The sequence below is a fragment of the Amblyomma mixtum genome, chromosome 6, assembly GCF_055824585.1.
Source record: "Amblyomma mixtum isolate Tamu chromosome 6, ASM5582458v1, whole genome shotgun sequence".
NCBI lineage: Eukaryota > Metazoa > Arthropoda > Arachnida > Ixodida > Ixodidae > Amblyomma > Amblyomma mixtum.
The window spans coordinates 24546523-24565919 of NC_143017.1; the positions used below are offsets into that span (position 1 = coordinate 24546523).

Below are 19397 nucleotides of genomic sequence, written 5' to 3' on the forward strand. Positions count from 1 at the left end.
TTGCTCCACCGGGGCGCCGTTAAAAGCTACGAGCCGGGTTTTGGCTGCTGGAAGAAGCAGGTGGGGCGCGTTGACAATAAACGATTTGTCGAGCACATTGACAGCCGCTCCGGTGTCGACCAAGGCCGCTACGTGCCGATCAAGCAGGGCGACGTCAACGAGCACGTAGGGAGCTTCAGTTGTCATCGAAGCCGACGAAAGAAGGGGACGCGGCGAACTAAGGAGTGCGGGGACGGACTTTATCCGGGGGCACCGTTCCACCGAATCGTTTTCCGACGTCGGAGGGCCAGCACAGTCCCTCGCGTAGTGTCCCCTCAGGCCGCAGCGGAAGCAGGTCGTGCGGGTGTCATTACGCCTGCGTCGGGTAGAGGCCGCTGTGGAGACTAGAACCGAAGAGCCTGCACCGGGACGCTGTGCTCGGAAGACGGTGGCGACCCCCGTGTGGCCAGCAAAGTCAATTCCGCCTCGACGGCGAGCGCCATGGCGGCGTGGTCGGACTCAGGACGCCCCGAGCGCACCAAGCGCTGCACCTCAGGGAGTCGGATGGCGTCGACGAATGCCTCGGTGCCGACCAGGGCCACGGCGCTCCGAGGCGCCCCCGGCAACGACTGCAGAGCCAGGCGCTCAATGGCGGCGGCGAGGTCCTGGTATGTCTCCCCGAGCTCTTGACGGTGGGTTCGCAGGCGACGGTACTGCACACGGGGGTGACCTGAGGCACTGTAGAGGTCGGCGAGGAGACCCGCCAGGACAGTATAAGAGCACAGCTGGTCGGGCGGCACGTTCTGCAGCAGCTCAGTCGCGTGGCCTCTCAGTTTGGCGACGAGCATCCGTGCCTTCATCTGCTCGTCCGTCCCAGCCTCTCGCCGCCACAATACTGTCCAGCTGGATGCGGTAAGCATCCCACGAAATGGTGCCGTCGAACGTGGGCAACTCCACGACGTCCAATGATGCGCCCGCGCCGAGCACGCTATTGGCGGCTGCCCAATAGTGCGCAATATGCAATGAGACATAAAAAAATGATCTTTTTAGTGAAGAGCCACAATATATTTGTTTATTTTATTCCTGAAGGGTCTCATGTTGAGACATTACATAAGAGGGGGCACGGCACTCAGCAGATGAACTACAAAGCAGGATCAATGAGTTTGGCAGAATAGAACGGTAGGTCTAAAAATTAACATGCACAAAACCAAAGCAATGTTCAGCAGCCTTGCAACGAAGCCGCAGTTTACAATTGGCAGCGAGGTGCTGTAAGTAGTGGGAGAATACGTCTGCTTAGGGCATGTAGTGACCGCAGATCTGGATCATGAGAAGGAAATAACTAGAAGAATAAGACTGAGGTGGGGCGCATTTTCCCGGTTCTCCATTTCCTACACAAAAGTATTCAAAAGCTTTATCTTACCGGTATTGACCTATGGGGCAAAAACGTGGAGGTTAACGAAAACTTTAAATGAAGACAACGTAACAAGCATGGAAAGGAAGCTGATAGGTGTACCGTTAAGCGACAGGAAGAGGGCAGAGTGCGTGAGAGAGCAAACGTGGGCTAATGTCATTCTAGTAAAAATCAAGAATAAATATGGTAGGGCAAAGCAAGTAACGCGAAGAGATGGTAATCGTTCGTCCTCAAGAGTAACGGAGTGGATGCCTATTGAAGGCAAGCGCAGAGGGAGCTGCACAGAGTTAGGTGGGTTTAAAAGTTTAAGACGCGGATGTAGGATGGCCGCAGCTGGTGCAGCCACGGGTTCATTAAAGAATGGCAGAGGCATTTGTCCAGCAGTGGACGTAGTCAGGCTGATGGTGATGATGTGTTCTATGAGCAACTGAGGACTGAGGATGCACAAGCATGTGTTTTCTGTGAAATAAAGCAGCTGTGAGTAGTACTCTGTACCGCTGTCCTCCATTCTAATAAATTGGGAAATTGGTTTTTGAGGAAAAGAACAGGCGCAGTATCTGCCTCGCATATCTCGCCGGACACCTGAACCGCGCCCTAAGGGAAGGGATGAAGGTGGGAGTGAAATAAGAAAGAGAGAAAGAGGTGCCGTAGTGCAGGTCTCCGGAATCATTTCGACCACCTAGGGATCTTTAACGTGCGCTGACATTGCACAGCACACGGGCGCCTTCTGCGTTTCGCCTCGATCGAAACGCGGCCGCCGCGTTCGGGTTCGGACCCGGGTACTCAGCATATGTAGGTGCTTTGGTGCTTTTAAATAGTTACAGTGAACAGCTACCAACCCACACAGTAAGAAGCTTCCTTGAGATGCAAGGAGAACGACGTTTCTCTGCTCTTACCTTTCATCATCATCATCAGCCTGACTACGCCCACTGCAGAGCAAAGGCCTCTCCCATTTCTCACCAATAAACCCTGTCCTTCGCCTGTTTCGGCCACCGTATTCCCGCAAATTTCTTAATCTCATCCCCCTACATAACTTTCTGCCGCCCCCTTCTACGCTTGCCTTCTCTTGGAATCCACTCCGTTACCCTTAAGGATTCGCGGTTATTTTGCCTTTGCATTACATACCCTGCCCAAGCCCACTTCTTCCTCTTGATTTCAACTAGGATGTCATTAACCCGCGTTTGTTCCCTCACCCACTCCGCCCTCTTCCGATCTCTTAACGTTACACCTATCATTTTCCTTTCCATAGCTCGCTGCGTTGTTCTTAACTTAAGCTGAACCCTCTTTGTTAGCCTCCACGTTTCTGCCCCATAGGTGCGTACCGGTAAGATACACCTGTTGTATACTTTTCTCTTCAGGGATATTGGTAAACTGCCATTCTTGACCTCAGAGAACCTGCCATATGCGCTCCACCCCATTCTTATTCTACTAGTTATTTCCCTCTCATGATCCGGATCAGCTGTCACTACCTGCCCTAAATATACATATTCTCTTACTACTTCCAAAACCTGGCTACCAATTGCGAACTGCAGTTCCCTTGCTAGGCTGTTGAACATTACTTTGGTTTTCTGCATGTTCATTTTTAGACCCACCGTTCTGCTCTGCCTGTCTAATTCATTGATCATGCTTGGCAATTCATGTCCTGAGGAGCCCGGAATCTTTCCCACAATACAAGAACTTGAGAAATCGGCAGTACTTGCCGTCTACAAATATTCAGCGTATCGGAACCCTGTCGGTTTGTCTGCCGGAAATGGTGCCCGTATGTTGGCCACAACACAGGCTGGCAAGATGAGGCGATGTTTTCCAAACAGGAAGAGAACCTCACTTGTGGATATCTCACTCATAGTTTCTCGCTGTGCGTGTAGCTTGAAGTAAGCAACGCGGAGCACGGCGATGTTGAAGCATAGAAGGCTGATTTCCGGGCGGTCCGGGATGTAGCCCCCCGGCTGAGCCGAGACGAGGTGGTCTATCTCACGGCAGCGTATGCAATCGAGCTCCTCAAAGTTGGGCAGAACTTGTAACTGTCCAAAACTGCAGCTGAAACAACTGCGAAGTTACGCGTCAAAAAGGAAAAAGAAGCTGACTGGGTACGCTTATCTGAAGTAGCCATGCAAATTTCACTCGTTACCCTAGCGTTCAGCCGATAAATCAGTAAGAGAATTCATCACAGCTCCTCATGACGGTAAGGGACATAGCTGCTGCCAGCTTTTAAACGTTGCTTTCGTGCACCTTGCAGTCATATGCTTCGGAGAAGGAAGAGAAAAACGCCAATGGCTAGCTAATGCTGCAAGAGCCTCGATTAGCAAATGCACCGCTCGGCGTGTTCGCTTAGTGAACGTGCCAAGACGCTAGGCAGCACCACGATCTACGAGAACTATTATTACATAATTCACAGATGCATTGTCTCTACTTAGTAGTCATGACGGTGGCTCGGCGATGACTGCTCCCGCGCTTGCTGCCGACAGTGGCGGCTCCTCGGCGCTCGGACATTCTTGATATCCGGACACTCTAGCTGCTTCAGCCCCGGAAAGCATCACACGCTCTGTGGGACTGAGGTCGCTGAAGAGCAGGCCGGAGTTCTTTGCGACACCTTCGTTGTCTGGTTCAGGAAAGGGATCCATCCTAACCGTGGTAAGGCGCCAGTGTAAACGTGAGCGAAGCGACGGTAGCGACGGTCGGTAGATTCCTTCAACGTGCGGCCAGCGGTAGCTTTATTTCCGGCTGCCGCTAGACCGCATCGCTAGCCACGAGAAATCAGGCAGTGTGCGTGAAATCACGCAGTGCGTGCGCGGGTGGGTAGGCGTCAGTGCACCTAAGGAAGGTAATGCTTTCGCAATCCCACACCTAAGCCGTCATAAGTGTTTCTCCCGAATTTTTTGTTTCGTGCAAGCGGGCCAAGGTTCCTCGTTCATCCCACACACCTCCGCAAAAGGGACCTCCAAGCTTACAACTGAGACAGCAGACAAATTACATACAGAGGTTATTCTGCTTTCACCTTTTTTTTTTCGCATCCTTCCGCCTCACGACGCAATTACGCTTCTGAGGTGTTTACGAAGTGCTAAACGCCTCTCTCTTGGAAAGATGTTCTAAAAATTTTCAGTGGACTTCCTATAGGCACTACTGCCTTCCTATTGATAATCATTTTTGTCTATTGATACTTTAGAAACAAAAGTCTATTAAAAGTGTATAGCTATAGTGGCCTCTATAGGATCTGTATTGTCAATAGAGTAGTCTATAGGATTTATCGTTAAAAAGCCTATACACTTACTGGATATTAGTATACTACTATGCTGGATATTAGTAAGCTAATGAAATATAAATTATCCCTTTAAATAATTCTTCAGCGTATGATAGACCGGTCAGTATTTGACGTTAAATACCGTAATAGATAATCCCAATGTGAACTTAGGCAATTTAGATGCAATACAGGTGCCCAGATCACGTACGTACTATGAGATCGTAGGTTATGCACACAAATACCCAGCCTACAGAATTAATATGCTGCCATTCTGAAATACTCTCGGCCAAGCCTTCACAATACAAAATCAAGAATACATTGAAACATATGCACCTTCTCAAGGTTAAGGTTGAACTTTCTTGTAGTTTATGTATCCTATTCTATTTCTTCCACAAAGAGAAATAATACTTGGAATTTGCAAAATGCATTTAGAGCTATATTCCCATTTCTTTTTCATCAAATTTATTTGGTTTATGATGTGTACGAGCAGTCATTCTTCTTCATTTTGCACCTTCATTTATTGTGTTTTTTTATTGTTGTTGCAAATATGTCATAGTCATGCCCAATATGTATCTAGCTACAATATTGCTGTTATGGCTTGCTGTAGTACAAGCATTCTCATCCAAATTTTGCAAGTAGTTCTCATTGCTGTTAAAGGCGGAATGGCCTCGTAAGGCGCGAAACGGCCTTCAACCTGCTCACCAAGGAAAAGTTTTGTAAATTTTTGTCGCAAAAAAGACTACTACTACTACTACTTTATTGGCAAAGTCTATGGGCAGTCTATAGAATGTGTAATGGTGTCTTCCACTGGTCGCTTTAGTGCGCTCTAGCGTGCTCTGACACGAGTCCTTCTATTCGGCTGGTCGATACTAGGCGCTGTTTTTGTATTCGGCGGGTTCTTTCGGTCCGCCGGCCTCCAGCGCAGAGCGCTCTCATTGGCTCCGAAAAAGAAGTCAGTGCGGCCGGGCGCTCTAGGTCATGTGAATACTTCTTACCATTATCCCGTCGTCAGCACGCTGGCGGTACACGACGGCTCCTGGCGAAGCGGCTATGTGAATGTGTTTTGATGGTCTGCTGAATTTCCGTACTAGCTTCAATCCAACAAAATTGATCGATATGTTGAGCCTTGGAACGTCACAGTGCATGGCAGCAGCAACCCACGCGGTAACGTCGATTAGCGCATGAGAGGCATTTGCAGATACACAAAAGGCATAGTAAGAAGAGCCTTGTACGCTATATTAGCACCTGCATTTTGGACGGTGCATCACTGCGACTCTCTTTGTGTTCGGCAATGCGACGTTGGTGTTTATCACTGCGTGCAGTGAAAAACATCTGCGTTCACTGTGAAAGTGTAATATTTTCTTGGTTGAGAGTGAATGTCACGTAACAAATATTTTTTGGTGGTGACTGCACTGTTTAAGCTCGAATGTCACGTTGCGGTACCGACCAGACACTTCGTTGTGAGTGAGTGCATTGAGGATAGAATGTGGATGTGCTTTGACCGAAACGTATGAGGAGTAAATAAAATCCGCCATACGTTGCTATTGGTCGGTGCCAATCAAAAGGCTCTCAGGGTCTACTTCATTCAAGTGACCGCTCTGAAAGCGCCTGGCATATTCGGCTGGGCACTGTCTCCTCTGACTCAGATTCAGAGTTTGCTGCCGATCTGCGCCCTCTCGGTCAGAGGATCTGGGCGACCAGTCGAAGACACCATAAGTAAATTTTTGTAAGGGCTGCGCTGCCGTGGTTTTATTCTCTTTCTATCTCTCTCTCTTTCTCTCTCTATCTCTGTCTCTCTCTCTTTCTCTCGCATCTCGCACTTTACTATTATTGTTATGCGCGGGCGCCTAGTCTCAATTTTCCGCAAGGTGCTCGGCTGCCGCGCTGAGTTCACGCCCACATACACGAAAGAAGTGCGATTGCGCGAGAGGCTAAATTGTCTTCTCGCCGTAGGGGCTCCCATCTCGAGGACGACAGGTTTCATTTCTTTCTGGATTTTGTTGTTTTTTCTCTCTCATTTTCATTCTTTTTCCTTTACCACCGAAGCCGACTGTACAGCGGATCGCGCCTCAAGCAAGGGCTGGGGGAGAGAACGCTGGTTTAAGAACAGGCTGTTATTTTCCGTCTTCACGTTGCAAGCAGCTCAGATCATCTGCGTTACAAAGAAGACAAAGCGGGAAATATTTCAACGGCTCCTCTGACGAACAGCGGCAATGCCTGGAAGCAGTGACGTGAAAAGATGGGATGATAGAGTGATGGAGTGACATGGATGCGATGGAGTGATATGTAACGCTCTTCCGGCCCGTATCACAGTGGGGTAACGTTGTTCGTAGAAAATGTTGCACAGCCACTACGACGCTGGGAACATCGGTGACTTGTTTCTTTGGAATCACGTCACTACTCTGTCTACATCCCGGACGTCAGTTTCTCAGCCCTTGTTCTCATTAGCTCTATGATAAGTTGTTTGCGTGGTATGCTAATTATGATCTCTCGGTGCTTGAGAATTTTGGCAGTCAAGCACAATCCACTGTTGCAGGTTTGCCGCCTTCGTGCTAGGGTAAAAGAAGCCATGTTCAATGTTTGATTGGAAGCTTACATCCGGTGCAACCGGTCTCTTCGACTGAAAACCTAACGAATAGAGGGAAAGTGCAATCTAAATGAAGTCAACAAAAGCCAAATACGGTAGAAGCTAATGAAAAGGGATCCCGGTTTTTTCTCCACGACGGTAAAACGTTGAATACGCCCGAATGTTTCGAAGTAGTGTCGAGCTTACATATAATGTCCTCAGCTAGTATGATGAACGCTTCCTTATTACGAATGGCGGCGGCGCTAAGGCCAAAACATGTATTAGGACAATGGCTTTACATCCCAGGGAAACTGATAGACTGTGGCCGCATGGCTGTGACTGCTTCAGAGTGAACGAGCCAGCGCAGCAAACTCACCCCCGCAGTCAAAAAGCGCACGCTTCCCGTCAGCACGGAGACCTGAAAGCGTGTTTGAGGTCAGTGATTTTTCTCATCGTTTTGAATGAGCGTGGTGACCACAAAAGAGCAGTGAAAGCTTGGAGCCTTTTTAACCATGCACATTCTTGAAGAAGAAAACGCGAAAGAATTTGGAAGTTGGCCCACCCCCAGATATTCACAAGTATGCTAAACAGGACAAATTGGATGTGTTCAGAAGGATACCCCAAATATTCAAAAGGACACCACAAATTTTTGAGGGGAGCCCACTCCAGAAAAAGGATTGAAGTTGATTGGTTAGTGAATTAAGGTGAATTAGTGGGGAATATTGCATGGATTAAGGTGAATTAGTGCGGGTTAGGTGATGGATTAGTGGAGATTAGTTTGTGGATTTGTGTATATTATTTCGGGTTCATGGATGGACCGAGGCGGAAGAGAGGGGCAGGTTTGTATATTCCCATATGAAGATGCTCGAACGTTCTAGCCCTCAGATTATAAATTTGGCGGTGCTGATGACATATGACCCGTTAAGGACAATTGCGTTACGGACAAACCCTGTGATGTTTTAAACTTTCACATCAACAATGAATCGATTCAAACTGCTGTTAACCGCTGGACAAGTGCGCGCCAAAGGGCTGCGATGAGAACTGGTGCGTGCGTGCGTGTGTGCGTGCATGCGTGCGTGCGTTCGTGCAGACTGGATAAAGCGTAGTGGGAGTGATACAGACGAAGCTTTAAAAGCGAAGCAACTGCGCACAGTCAGTTATCAACCAATGTAAGCGATATGAGATGTTTGAATACCAGACACTTTGGTTCCCTTGCTAGCCCACCCTGTCAAGGGATGTGCGTCGCCTGCTCCACCATCTCTCCACCTTCTTTCCTGCAGCGCTGAAGGCAGTGCACAGGCAGCAAACAGCAGCCACATGTGCTAACTTTGTCACTGCATCGATAAAAACTTGTCGAGGGTCCGACCGAGCGATGTCGAGCTACCTCCATGAAAGCTTCGATCGCTATTAGTAGTAACATCGTGTCCCTAAAGTAGTTTTGGGCGGCAGCGAGGTCTATGCGAGGAGCCCATAACCCTTGTAACGTAACAGCCCCGATCACTCACTATAGTGAACTGTGGCGAAAAAGACGGCAACCCTTAGGTGTGAAGCTCGTTCGCAGCCCGAACGCTTGGGCACATTCAGCAGGGTCACAATTCCCTCTTACATCTGATGATGGCTGCTACACCTTCCCCCTCTCATCCTAGAACTACATAGCGGCACCTTAGCGCCGATTTCCGTTATGCCCCAAGTGACCAGCCAGACAGTCTTCATCCCTTCGCCTACCATCCTGGGTTCCAGCAGGCCCCTGAAGCGCGGCCCCAGCGTCTTCAATGGCGCCGACGACCACGATGTCGACGACTGCTTCTCGTCGTACGCGTCCATCAGGGCCTACAACAAATGTGGCCATGCCAGCAAACTCGGCAACGTTTTATTATATCTCACCGACGTGGCTAATTTGTGGTTCCAAAATCATGAGGACGACTTGCTTGCCTGATGCCCAAACTGCGCGCTGAGCAACACCTCCGCGCTCACGCTCAGCACCCCAAAGAATCTTGTATGAGTTACATCGAGATGTTGTCGACCTGTGCAAGCGCATCAACCCATCGATGCCTGAGGATAACAAAATTAACAGCATCATGAAGGCATCCGAATCAGCATCTGCGACGCGTTCCAAATGTTGTTCACCAAGAATCCGCACAGTCGTCGATGTTATCCAACTTTGTCAAAGTTTTGACGTCCTCAAGAAGCAACGGGCTTCCACTCGCCGTTCCACCGTGCCCGACGAGTCGCTTTCGGCGCCAGAGTTCCGCAGTCTTGCTTCTGATCCGACCTTACTGCTTCTCGAGATCAAGGCCTTTATGAAGTAAGAAGTGGCCCGCCCGCTGTCACTCCTGCCTCTGTCTCGAGACCCTGCGCCGCTCCTCGATCCCACGCTTCGGCGCGCCATACTTAGCGCTTACTTAGCAGGTCGCTTACTTAGCACTTACTTAGCACATACTTAGCAGGTCGCCAATACTTAGCACTCCAGCCATCGGCTTTCACCTGTGACCGCCCTACTCAACTACGCTGCTGCTGCCGCCAGACCACGGCACCCTGCCGCCTACCCGTCCCCCCCCATCCGTCGCGCCGCTGCCACCACCGCCGGCACCTTTGTGTCGTTACCCGGCGCCTAGCCACGCTGTCAGGAGCCCATGGCGCACCCAGGACAACCGCCCCATCTGTTGTGCCTGTGGCTTGCCTAGCCATGTCACACGGCTTTGCCAACGACAAGCGCCAAGTTTTCGAGACGGTGCACTGCCTACCGCTACTACAATGAGCCTCCTTCGCTATCTATTTCATCCGACTTCTCGGCGGACTCCTTCCATTTTGACCATTCTTCGCACTCTTCAAGCCGGTCCCCATCTCCTCGTCGCAATCTCCGTCTTCCATGCGCCCTCGCTCTCCTTCCCACCAGGAGGCAAACTAACAGCCGCAGTTCCAGAGGCAATACCTGCGCTTCTATCGAACTTTTCAACTCCTCCTCCTTTCCCTGCCATTCTTGTCGAAGTGTTTGTCGATGGCGTCACCGATCTCGCCCTTACGGACACGGGCGCTGCTGTATCTCTTATTTGCGCCGCCTTTTGCCGAAGGTTACGTAAAGTGACGACGCCTGTTTCGAACTTTTGCCCCCGCACTGCCAGCTCACACCGTATTCAACCTCTGGCAGCGTGCGCAGCTCGCCTTGTTATCCAGGATGGTTTGTACATCGCCGAGTACCTCGTGCTGTCCCGGTGTTCTTACAATATCATTCTGGGCTGTGACTTCCTCACATGTCTTCATCTACTGTGCCCTTGACAGCATTGAACTGTCTCCGACTTGTCCCGGCCTACCGTGCGGCACCTTTCCTAGGGCCAGTAGAATTCTGGTCGCTGAAGATACTGCAATCCCTGCCTTCTTACAGCCCTAGTGCCTCTCTCGTGCGCCTACTTTTCAAAATCTACTGTTCTCTTCAGTCCGACTTATGCTGCTGCCCGTCGCTACCGTTTGCTCCTTGCCTTCGCTCTTCTGGCTATCTGCGATGGCCACATCTGGCAAATGCCTGGTTCATGCCGAATCACTCGATGGCGATCTTACATACTCCGTCTTTAACGACTCAGCCCCTCTTCAGACAGATGCAATCGATTCGCCTGCTGCTGCGCAAAACGAAGACTCTTCTGAAACCTCTGAAACGGCAGAGGCAGCTATAGCCCTCGCCCGTAGCGGATACCCAAGAGAGCACCATTCTCAGCGACTCCATAGTGGCTATGAATAATTTCACAAAAGGGCGAATTACAAACACCTCCCTTAGAATCTTTGACGCCACCAAATCCGCCCCAAATTATTCTGAACTGATATGGGTCGCAGCCCATTCGGGAAATCCGGGGAACGAGGCAGCCCACAATAAAGCCCGAGGATTCGTTGACTGGACAGTCGATGAGTCTGGCTCCCTGAATTTCACGAAGGACTCCATGATCACATATGATCTAACCAATCATTCACATATCACATATTATGATCACATATCATGATCTAACCAACCAACACCCGCACAAAAGCCTGACAAAAGATCAAGATGTTACGTGGCGTCGTCTACAGTCGAGATCGATACGCATCCCATCAATCCTCGCGCACATTTATCCTGATCTACATTATCCGAACTGTAAACACTGCGACCAACGAGACAACTGCGATCATATCCTGTGGGATTGCAAAACAGAGCTACCTCCGGGTGGTCTAGTTACCCCTCCTTCTCTCGAGTGCTGGGAGACCGTGCTGGTTAGCTGTGAACCCAGAACGCAAGTTCGGGCGGCGGAGTGGGCTATGTACTCACGGCCACTTAACGCGACCTCTTAGCACCGAGATCTTTCCGACAAATAAAATGTTTTACAATCAGTTGTCATTGTGTCTGCCAAGCACTTTGCACAGTCTAAGTTGTAGCGCACAAGTTTTGGAAGGGCAATCTGCACTGAACTCCCAGGTTTCGGCATGTTTTATCAATGCTATTTGTGTCTTCTTTCAGTATTTCAGTGCCTGTCCGCACTAAATCCTGTTTTCCACACATCAGAGGTATAGACTATACAACGGCTCCCGTACATTCGAGAAACGGTTCTGGCGAGTTAATGCGCACTCTTGCTTCTCATTCGACTGGCTGGCGGTAACAACTCGCTAGAGACTTCAATTTTTAGGCGCCGGTAAGCACCACTTTCACGCCCGTCTTTCGAACAATCCTTTTTAGGCGATGAGGTACGTTGTGGACGTAAGGCAGTTTCACTACCTTCCTCTTTTGCTTTCTAAATCTCGCCAGATTGCTCAGGACACACACGCTCGATCTTAACAATCATTTTCAATCGCTCGACTACCGACACTAACAAGTGCTATGGGTAACATGCACCAGTAAGGCGGTCTACCTGGTAAAAACAGCTGGCTGCCACTGCCTGGGCGCAGAACTTAAAAGGTTAAAGAAAGATGAAAAGAAATGTTAAAGGAGCATGAGTATAACGTCACGCATGTCCCTATCACCGGCCATGTAGCCAAGCACTGCAGCAGCTGCAAGAAAGATGAGGATGATAACATGGGTGCGTGCCAACCTTTATAAAAGAAATGCATAATCATAGGCAGTCATCGCGACCAGTTGACAAGGCAGGTGGTGGAAGCTCAAATGATAGCGAGGCTCTCGGAAGATTGTATTAGTGCACCGTCTGTGATACCGTCAAAAAAAGGAGGAGCTTATCTTGAGTGCGAGTGTTGACGCGTCCCGGTGGAAGTGGGGATCCTTCCACTCATAGCAACGAGTGTGCCGACGTTCTCGCGAGACCACGCGAAGCTTGACACCTCGCGGGATATCGCGAGACCCTCGGCACAGTCAGCGGGAAAAGCAAAACGGTGCACATTTTGGCTCCATACGCACACGTCGTCAACATGAGTGGGACACCAGCGCGCCTTCGCTTCTCGAAAAGCGATGATTTAAATATGCTGCGGGACGTGAAGGAATGCAATCCCTTTGAAGATAACATGCAACATACAGTTGGGTGGAATGAAATCGCTCAAAGTTTGTCAGAAGAAAGGCGGAAAGTATTTAGCGCCCGCACTGTGGCTTGGCCTAGCTCCGCTCCAAGCAGCTCGACTAAACAAAATTAGTTTTCTTCACCTGTACTAGAAGGCGCGGCACAACATGCTAGCGCATTTTTTAGGTTCTATGGCAGATCTACACAGTTTGCGTCCCCTACAGTACGTGTAGCTAATACTGTACGAAGCGACACGAGCGTACGTTACCTAAACTGCTCGCGTGTACGTGCGTGAAGGTTCTACGTACGTAAAACTAAAACTGTCTAATGTTCGTACTGTCCATACTATACAAAATGGGTGATTTCTACCCACATAAAGCATTTCTTTGCCTCTGGAATAACCAGTTTACAAAGCTGTATCCAGATGTTCTCTCTACGCATGTATACGGCACCAAAATATCTGTCCGTGTACTGCGTTTAGTTACATTCTCGAAGGTATAACTTCCGTGCATGCATGCAGGATCTGGAAAATGACACTGTTAGAAGCAGAGCGCAGAAACTCTTCGCGAAGTGATGTGAAGCCCTGTCACTATTTGCGCTGCAAGATGACGTAGCGCCAAAAAGACTAAGACGTACACAAACGGTCAACAAGCATTATGCAAGCGCACCAACAAACCCAAGCCAAAACTCGTTCTATTGCCATTTCTCACTGACTGCTTGGAAAATAAAATGATGCAGCAGAATATCCTGTCACACATTATGCGGAACCGGATTGCCACTTTTTTAAATCGGCATGCAAAATTCTGCAACCAAACTGGTTTCCCAACCCCTAACGCCAGCTTTAATTCCGTCTTGACATGACTCTTGTGGCAGATAATGCTCGACGGAGCTGTGTGGTGTCAGATACAGTTCCGTCTGGATGGAACCCCATCGCTACATGCAGTTCCGCCTAGACGGAACTCTAGCGCAAATTGTAGTTCCGTCTGGACGGAACTCTAGCCACAGCCGATACTTAAACACCTTATACACGCTTGTTCCTGCTAGGCTTTGTAAAGAAACCCTTGAGTGAACACTTCTTATGTCTTTTGGAACGCGACTGTGCCCTAGCTGTCTGTAAATATTTACACACACACAAGTAACTCGTCCGGAGGAATCGAATACTACCAATCCTTTGGTTTTAGTGCTTAATGTCCCAAAGCGACTCAGGCTATGAGCGACGCTTTATAATGAAGGGGTCAGGAAATTTCGACCACTTGGGGTTCTTTAAATGCACTGACATCGCACAGTACACGAGCCTCTAGCATTTCGCCTCCATGGACATGCGACCTCCTCGCCCCGGATCTAACCCGCTTCTTCCACGTCAGCAGCCGAGCACCATAACTACTGAACCCCTGGGGTGGCTATATTCATCTTTTATATTTACTGGGCACGCTTCATAGTCAGTGCTGGAACTATCGCTCGAAAATAGTATTAAATCGTCTGGAGAGTTCAAAAGAATAACTGCAGATTGGGCTAGTTGGTGTAGATTCATAACGATGGTTCAACAGCGCAAACACACACAGACCAAGAAGGAGACAAGACACGCACACAGCACTGATCAGAAGAGTTGAGATCTGGGCCAGGTGGTATATAGTTAGGCGAAAAACTAGTCAATAAAGACGGAGGACAGGAAGGGGAAAGCACACAATGACGACTGGACTAGCAACCGTGCTTTATTGAACAAGGCACATTTTCAGTACGGCTCACAGGACACGCGCCGAAAACCCAAATCCATCACTGGACAGTGCCATTAAACAGATAAGTAGCACAACTATAGCCCGTGCGCCAAAAAAAAAAGTTATTTTTCAAGCAGGCGTACCGACCTTGTGCTAATGCAATCTTCACCATGCAACCTTGGTAGGCGTCTAAAACTTCGCGATCTTCTTTCCCCCTGCCTCTGCCAAGAATGCTTACGCTGCCAAACAGCGAGTAGCAGCCACACTCGCGACAACGGCGAGGCGTGTTTTGTGCGTCAGCAGAACCCAATGAGTTATGGTGTTCGCGCACGTTTGGCCACGTTATCAGCTTCGGCACGTTAAATTCACGCAGAACCTGTTAGCCCCGCTTCAGGTCGATCTCATCTCCTTGCACCGAGTTGCTGATACGAAAGCTGACCCCGTCTTCTATTACGACCATATTTTTCCGTCACATGCGAAATATATGTCCTCAAATATCCTAAATGGTCTCCTTGATGAACGCCTACAGAATTTTCTTCATCTTAGTGTTCTCTCCTCTGATGCCTCCGGGAGTTGTGAGGAGGCGGCAATTGAGATATATTCGCAGCATCTGGCTTGGAGTTAGTCCGTTCGTATCCCTCATTATACTCCTGTATTCTTTGCAGAGTTTCTAGCTATTGGTTTGGCTCTTCTCAAAATTCCGAGGCATGCAATACGGGTTCTTATCCTTGCAAACTTCCTTTCAGTTTTAGTCTCTCTCCAAACTTCCGGAAATTCTCTGTTGAATCATTCCCTTAGGTTTTTTGTTTCGCGCATAGCGATGGACATCTGTTTTTTCTGGGTATCTGGTCATTCGGGTGTCTATTTTAACGAGGCGGCTGATTTATTGGCAAGGTCAGCTCTCGGTGCCCCTGTAATCTATCCCGTCCCTGATTTCATTCTGTTGGAGACTTCCCATTTCCAGCGGTTCCAACAGCGTGAGTGATCCGCTGCTGAATACCGTGGGCTTTCAACATTTAAAGTCCCATGGAATGTCCGATCATGTAAATCAAGGCTGTGTGAGGTATCAATGAAACGTCTGCGATGCAGAACCTCCACCTAAATTTGTACATATACAGATGTGGGTTCGCGACGACAAATCTTTACTCGTGGAGAAGTTGAAACAATAGAACATTTTCTCTTTTTTGCCAGCGGTTCGCATTTCAAAAGAAGCAATATTTGGAGGTCCCTCGTTCTAGGTTAGGACTCCCTGTGTCTCTGCCAGTTCTTCTCTCGTCCTGTGCGAGCACCAAGGGATTCTCGTGAAGTAGTGTTTGCTGCTACCTTCATGTTGACATTATTGCAAGTTTTTAGTTACCTTGCTAACTATACATAAAATTCTGCCCAATGTCAAAAAAGTGTATTTTATACTATTTCTGGAACTTGAAATTTGTTTAACTGCATTTGAGTTTTAACAATTAATATAATTTTATTCTTCTAGTTTCAGTCATTCCACTAGTTTACTTCGCCGCCTCACTCCTTTTTTTCCCGCACAAATACTTCCTTGGCATTCATCACCGTACCTTGGCCAATCCCGCCCCTTCGGTATGTTCCAAGTTTACTGAGGAAGAAGAAGAACTTTTTACTGTGGTAGAAGAAGAACAAGAAGAGCTCGCACCGCTGGCCGAAGAGAGAATGCAAACCTGTGAACCTTAATTCCCGGGGACATCTCCCAAGAACGAGTACATGGACCTTTTTCTTCCTAGTCGACTGGAAGGCCATGATCTCCTATCGAGCGAAGAATTTGACTGTTACGACGGCTTCGGCCAAGGGTCCTTCCAGAGGCGTATGTTGGTTCTCTGCAGCCTTGCAGTCTACCTTGTGAACTGTCATACGTTCGTGATCCCCCTCACGGTGAAGGATATCGACCACTGGTGCAAGCAACCACCAGGTTTGAACATGTCCAATATTGAATGGAGGAGTGTGGCCATCCCTACTGAAGCGGACGGACGGCACAGCAGCTGTCTCCAGTACTCGGATACCGATGACCCCAACGATACCAGGACGATACCGTGCGCAGCGTGGGAATACGACGAAGAGCAAGCGGTTATCTCGGCAGTAAGCAGATGGGACCTGGTGTGTGAACGACGGCCACTGCGCGCTGCACTTCGTTTCATGCACATCGCTGGCGCCGCCGTTTTCAGCATTGCAGGTGGATCTGTAGCTTACACCGTCGGCCGTAGACCCGTCCTTCTGGAATCCACAGTGATTTTACTATCCTCTACTGTCGGTCTGTGCCTCGCGACGACCTATCCTCTGCACGCCGCGATCAAATTTTTTGCCTCGGGAAGCGTGAGCGCCTTTTACGTTGTGACCGGTATCCTCTTCTTCGAAGTCACGACCCACGAAAACCGTCCTCTGCACGTCGTTATCGCTGGCGTAATAGCGGCCGTTGTTTCCGACCTGTGGATCGTGGTGATGACACCGCTTAGCATCCGCTGGGAGTTTAAGCAAGCACTCTTCCTGGCACCCACGGTCCTGTCAGCCGCAGCTGTCTGCGTGGTTGTGGAGTCTCCACGGTGGCTGGTCGCGAAGGCCCGGTTGCAGAGGCGGAGGATGTCATGCTCATCGCCGCTGAGACGAACCTCTTTCCCTTGCACAACACGGCGTACCTGGTGGACACGCTGAGGAAGAAAGTGAACGATCACAATCAGCAACTCCAGCGAACGGCAACTTTAAAGATACTCCAAGGAGTCTCTATTCGTAAGCGTGCCGTTGCCGCCTTCTTTGCCTATTTGTCCTTGCAATTCGCTTTGCGGGTCTTGCACGCCTCTTCGGCGCTGCAACAAACTCCCGTCTTACAATGGGTCTCCTTGGCGGTTACCGTGCTCAGTTTTCTGGCGATGCTTTTCGTGATCACTCGAGTCACCATGCTGCAGTTAATCAGCGCCTGCTACGCACTGCTCGGCGTCCTGCAGTGCATCTTGAGCCTGACCATCACCACTGATTTCACCTTTCTGAACCATGCCCTCCTTCTGTCTGCCAGGGCCGTGGCCTTCGCTGGTAACGTAGTCTGCGCTGTGTACAACCTGGAGCTCTTCCCGACGGCCGTTCGCGGCACCGCTTGCGGCTGGATTCACGCACTCGGCGCTGTGGGCGCCATCATTGCGTCCGTGGCCGTTCCGCTGCAGTACGCTGGTCGCAAAGACCTGTCTTTCGCCATGGCGGGCGCCCTGATGTTCGCTTCGCTGCTGGCTCTACAAACACTGCCCAGCAACACCACGGCTGAGTGCGCCAAGATCGCTGTGAGGCACGCGTCCGTCTTCAGGCGACGCAACCTAGAGCGCATGAAGGAGACGCTCGAACAACGGGACCAACGAGAACCCACTCATCGAGCCATAGGCTCCAGGTCCGTGTCAACTATCGCTTCGGAAAGGTCGCCGATCAGCATGTCAAGGGGAAGCAGTCGTAGCTGGCCCCGCTAGCTCGCCACATAAGCAAGGTCATTGCTCTTTGTGTGCGGTAAACCTATTTCAAGTACTGTTTAGCTCTGCAGCTATGCTTCTTTTTTCATCAAGGCGGCGCTTCATGGGACCGCATGGACATCGGCGAGTCGGAGTATCTTTTAAAGGACGCTGGCAGTGAAATGCCGGTGCCAGAGACTTGCGTTTGCGCTTGAGGCACACTGCGTAAATCATGTGTGCTGGTTCTATATTTGCGCGAGAAAGTGTGCACTGAGGCATGCTACGGCTGTTTATATTGGTACGTGGCCTGCCCGGAAGAGCTGTGGAGTAATTACCGTCTTTGAAACTTGAGTACAGGCCGTTTAACGATGCAATAGCTTTTGAATTTTTGCCCAGCGACTTAGTTGGAATGTTCTGAAATTTATACGTGCCAGAAGAATGTGAACGCAATATTCCCTTTACAAGCATTCTCCGATTAAAAGTGTAGCATTTTTTACCATAACTGCTGCATGTCTACAACCTCTATGACAGATGTAGAGCGTCTGCTCTGTGCACTTTTATTCTGCCCTTAGTCTATTAAATACGTCACGAACTCTTGATTCAAATGCTTCTTTATTCCGATTGCCTCTGTTTTCAACCAGGATCCCCATAGCGCTAGAATGGACACGAAAAGGAGCAAATCCAGTGAAACAAATGGACAGGCGACCATACGATGCAATGCGTCTAATCTGCGTTTAGCAGTGTCTATTCTACAAGTCGCTTTCATATTGATCCCTTTCGCCTCTTTGAATTTCATTTCGCCATCGCTTTTTCGTTACGCAGCTCCGTTTGGGGCTTCTTGAACGTAGAGCTAGCACGGCGGAAGGTGGGTGGAGGGGGCGTGAGGGGGGGGGGGGGGGGGGGAGTTGTGCCTGACGGCGCACCAACCGGATAGGATTAGTTTGAATGTCATGACCACACCTTTTCTATCGGGCGGGCATCCTACAACGTCCAGGCCTCGTAAAGAGAAAATCAAGGACGAGGAAAAAACGTACACACAAACACACACTAATACGTGAACGTGTAGCACTTAGTTCCCATGTTGACAAGCTCACGAACGGACAAACATATGGATGCACTAGTATGTTCGATACATTTAGTTCGGCGTACGCACCGTTAACTGCGTTGCGTGCGCTATAAACAACGCAAGCACTACACAAGTTTGCTGTGCCGTAGTGTCCCTCAAGTGCACGTGCATACAGTGCCGCCATCAAGTTACAAGAAGAATAAACTTTATTCTGAAAGGCTTTTCTATGGGAGCATTGTGGGTTACCTCGGACTTCTTCCCTCACGTCCATGGTTTCTACGAGGACGGCCTCCACACGGGCTCGGTGTATAAAAGCGATCTGGTCCTCCAGAGCCGTATGAACTTATCATATGGAATGTGGGACTTACGCGAGAAGGCACTACCAGGTTATATCTATCCTCATACCCGGTGGGATGAATATTGCTCAGTATAGGCATGGAAAGGTACCATCATCGCTGTCTTGACAATTTTCTTCGTAATTTTGATCATAAACGTGGGTCCATTGAGAGCTTCT

At 49.5% G+C, this 19397-nt stretch overlaps 1 pseudogene; it reads left to right on the plus strand.

Moving 5' to 3' along the window:
• The first annotated feature begins 16099 nt into the window (after positions 1-16099).
• LOC149338434 (solute carrier family 22 member 7-like) lies at positions 16100-17838 on the plus strand (annotated as a pseudogene).
• Positions 17839-19397: the final 1559 nt, after the last annotated feature.